The sequence below is a fragment of the Gossypium hirsutum genome, chromosome D04 (assembly GCF_007990345.1).
Source record: "Gossypium hirsutum isolate 1008001.06 chromosome D04, Gossypium_hirsutum_v2.1, whole genome shotgun sequence".
Taxonomy (NCBI): Eukaryota; Viridiplantae; Streptophyta; class Magnoliopsida; order Malvales; family Malvaceae; genus Gossypium; species Gossypium hirsutum.
The window spans coordinates 2,104,874-2,109,916 of record NC_053440.1 but is presented as its reverse complement, the minus strand read 5'-3'; positions in this window follow the sequence as shown (position 1 = coordinate 2,109,916).

The window sequence follows — 5,043 nt, the reverse complement described above, 5'->3', positions numbered from 1 at the left end:
TTATGGTGACCATGATATAAAATAGATCAAATTAGGTGAACAAATTTAACCTAAAGGGATCATGGATATGTGTGAGCTAGCTTTGATGTCCCAAGCTTTTTCTATGACAATATTTAAGATAAATTGTATTAATAAGTCATTTCATGATTAAACATTTTCAAAGATTGGCAAATAATCAAAACCATGTTTTAAATATGTTTCATAATGTCCAAAAGTTTTTTTTGAGTTAATACCAAAGTGCTTAACATGTTTTCAAGGAATTTTTATAGCTAAGTCTCGATACTCAACATTACAAGTATCGAGAATAGAAAATTCAAAAGCCTCAGAACTCATCTAGAAGGCCAAGTATTGAGACTTAACTTGCAAATCTAGAAACTTAGCCTTATAATGACTATAAATGGCTACTTTTACGAGAGGTATTGAGACCCCCTTGGTAAGTCTTGAAACTTAAGTTGCAAGGTTTTTTTAGCTCAGATTTAATGCTTGAAATGAATTTACTTCATCCCCAACATGCATAAACATTCACAAACTCATTCCTTATAACAAGTCAAAGACACGTGAAGGCATAAGAAAGCAAAACTTCAATGAATTTTTAAGGAAGTGTTATTCAAGGTGATAGAAGTTTTTAGGTGCTTTATTTTGTGATTAAGGGCACCTAGAGGTGTATTGTCAAGTCACACCTATAAAAATACTTACAGGAGAGTATCTTAGCCTAAAATTTTCAATGAAATTGAAAATGCTTTTTATTTTCTTAAATGATCTTTGTTGAAATGACTTTCTAAGAAAATGTGAGATTTAAATATATTTTTTTAAAATTTTTTCAAATTAAGACCATACTGTGACACTCTACACCTGACCTGAAGGTCGGATCTGGATATGAGATGTCACATTATGTTGTCAGAGCAACTCAGACTAACTTGAATCATTTACGAAAACACTAAACATATAAACATGACATGATTCCAAACTAGTATCAATTACAAGCACGATCAAGCATTTTAGATGTCCAAAACCTTATTTAACATGTCTCGGGGTTACTCAGGGTCAAATACGGAGTTAGGATTCAAATCCAACTCAAATTAAAAAAAATTCAACAGTGTGTTTCAAGACCTGGAGGTTTATGTCTCGAGATATGCTTCCCCTAATTTAGATCCTTACCTTCAATGTTTTTGTGTCTCAAGACATTGAGGTTTATGTCTCAACTCGAGATATAACTACCCTATTTTTGGACTTTAGGCTCGATATTTAGATGTCTCGAGATGATAGAGCACCTGTCTCGAGACTTGGCAATTGATGTCTCAAGACATGTTCAACGAGTCTTGAGAACACTACCAAGAAATGCCTATAATGATCATTTTGTTCTTGATGTCTTAAGATAAGAGCCTCATTATCTTGAGACCAAATGGTAAAATGCTAAAATGTAACTTTGGTTCATGTTGATAAGAATACCGAATCGCATTTGTATGAAACTATTATTCCACTCAATCATGAAACATAACTTTGACATCCAAAAACACATCATTAACACCTAGAGTCATCACAATTAATGCATCATGTAAGGACTTACTTGATTAAATACGCAACAACACCAAAACTTATACATACATAATAACTAAATGCCATTATCAAAGATCACAAAATGAACAAAACATGCTTCCAGTCGTACCAAAGCATTATCATATCCACAAGACTTAAAGTATTACCCTCATTACCTAGGCACATGCCATTAGAACTTACAAAACATAACAAACTTTACTTGGATGTGGTTGAGCTGAGATGTGAAAACTAGATGTTGATGACACTCCTCGTATAGTTTGAGACCTAATCATCACCTGTGCATAATATAAAATAATCTGCACGTTGAGAAAAAGAGCTTAGTGGTGCTTACATAACATGATATCAAGGTACATGCATATTAAGTAAATATCATGCTCCTAAACTAGTTATAATAAAACTATAAACTATTTTACTATTGCACAGATTCCTTCTTTATTACTTTCTCAAGATTGTCATAATTTGACATTTGCCTCGTATAGTACATATCGATACACCCTCAGGGATCTCGTCATGGAATCTCGCATGGTCTATCACATGCTATTCAAGTTTCAACATCAATATTGAATATCAAGTAAACTAATTTTTTTTTCACATTTTATCACATATATTTTATTATTATACAATATGTCCTATTTATTTTATCACCCCTATTAATCAAACACAAACTTAAGATGGTTACACCAATCTACCCATCTACTCACCATAGAAAATGCACCTAGTACTCATCATTACGTTTGAAGTAATATGCGCCGAACATTCATCGATATAAACCAAAGTATCTTCATATAACAAATCCTACGGCATGTCAACTATACCTGAACTCTATCTTAGGACTACTTAATAAGGATTCCCATTTAATAAATAACATTATCACATAATTTAACATGGCATATATACAATAAAGCCATTCAATTCAAAACACATAATTATGACTTAATTCATATTTCTTAAATACATATTTCCCTATCAACTTACCAATCTCACTCAATATCACTTAGCACATGTGTATTCATATTAGCCTTGAATCACTAAAGATCGTACAAATGAAACGAATTAGTGTACGCGGGCGCACACACACACAACAAGAACAATTTATGCTAGCATAAGCTGAATATGCTACTCATCTATGGCCTTTTCTTTCCATGTATCCCTCGACCTATCAACGCCGCCTTTAGCTACGTATGATTTATCTGATTACGAAAATAACATTAGTTTCACAGTCAAATATAAGAACCATTGACAATTAAACACTATTGTAAATTATTCGATTTAGTCCCTATAAACTTTAATATCCAAATACTTTGTATTTTTCAATTTTTCCCAATTGAATCAAAATCTCAATTTGTAAATATACTTTTAGTACTTCTAACTATCAATGAACACTAATAATTTACAAGAATCTCATCATCTCTACCTTTCTAAGTTCAAGTTTCAAACATGAAAACTTAACTAAAACTCATCAATTCACTAATCTAAAATTTGGGTTTTGTTAATCTAAGGTCATAAGTTAGAAATTCATTAAAATCAAGTGAAGAATCTCCTTTACCATAGCAATTTGGTGGACAACAATAGTGGCTAGTTGAAATAATTTTTCTCTTCTTTTTTTCTTAAGGCATATAGTGGAGAAGAGATGAAGTTTCATTCTCTCCCTGTAACACCCCTAACCCGTATCCATCGTCGGAATAGGGTTTTGGAGCATTACTGAGTAAACGTAATTTAAATCATTAGTTTCAAAACATTACCATAATCATAATATAATTCACCCTTAAACATGCATAGAGTCCCTTATTCAAGCCTTTGAGGGCTTAAAATCACTTTAGAAATGATTTGGGACTAAATCGAAAACATTTGAAAATTTTGAGAAAAAGTTAGAAAAATTTCACTATAGGGGTCATACAGCAGTGTGGCTATTCGAAGTAGGGACACACGTCATGTAACTTACTTAGGTCACACGGCCAAGCCACACACATGTATGCCAGGCCGTGTAACCCTCGAAATGGCCTCACACGCCCGTGTGCTAGCTGTGTGTCTCACATGGCCAAGTTACACGCCCGTGTGTCTGACCGTGTGGACCTAAAATGTGCCTTAAACAATAAGTTTACCAATTCCTACTTGCTTGGGCATTAAGCAACTCAAAAACCATTCGTTTAATCATCAAAATATATTATCAATCCATCATTCAAATAAAAGTTTAAAACATACCCAAAATTACTCTATTTAGCCTAGTTTATAACCACCTAGGCATCATTAGTAAATTCACAAACACCTAACAATCTTAGGTTCAAAATAACATACCCAAATTATGGCATCAAACATAACATATGTTTATATACATACCAAACCAACATTATACTCAAACTCAACTACGTAACATATACCAAAATCATTAAAAAACCCAAACACATCCTAGGTACATGCCATTACAAAAGGTAAACATCACCACATTTGAGATCGAGATCGTTGTTGGATGCTAAATCGGCAATCAAAAGAGAAGTACCTAACTTGCGCACAGAAAACAAAATTGTACGCTGAGTAAAACTCAGTGATATTTCTATAATCTGAACAATTAAAGACATAACAATATATGAATGCTAAAACCGAATTATTCAATCATATTCTAACTAAGCATATCATTACAAGATATCATCTTTTCAAATTCATAAATATTTTCGCATCATTCTATATTGTATTCAATTTTTCACATGATTTCATTCTTGATTTGGCTTTCACAATTATTTCAATTCTCATCACTTGCTATATAAATAGCTTTCACATATCAATCAACATTGGCATTTTTACAATGGCACAACTCATTCCTTATTCAATTCATGAGCACATAACTCATATTTTTCTTTTTGTTCACAACAATTTCACATTTCATTTTTCCATCTAATATCTCATTTCCATTTAACATATTATGTCTTTTTAATATCAAATATAGAACTTTATTATTTATTTACCCCTATTAACATGACTCGAACTCTGACGAATACATGGATCCAACCAACACACTAGTTTGGCACCCAGTGCCTCATCGACTCAAAGTTGAAGAAATCCCTGAACTCTTCCTATCCTATGGCATGCCATCTATATCCAACTCAGCCCAATACAGTTAATAGGGTTAATTTCACATTTCAAATACAACCACTGTCCAATTCTCATATTTGCACATATATTCATTTCAATTCAAATAAATCAATACATTCATACTGTACCAATTCAATCCATTTCAATCAACTATCAAAATGCCAAATACTCACCTCAATCACTTACCATATGCATTAAATCGAATTACAATAATTAAAAACTAGGTTCGGATTTATAGAAATACAAATCGTGGATTCCGAGCTATTCGACGTCGATTTTATCCTTCCCCTTTTTAGTCGAGGATTTCGGTACAACGTTAGCTACGGAATTAAAACAATTAAAATATATCAATACAACACAATTAAATTTCACATTTAATCTTATATTTTTACACTAATT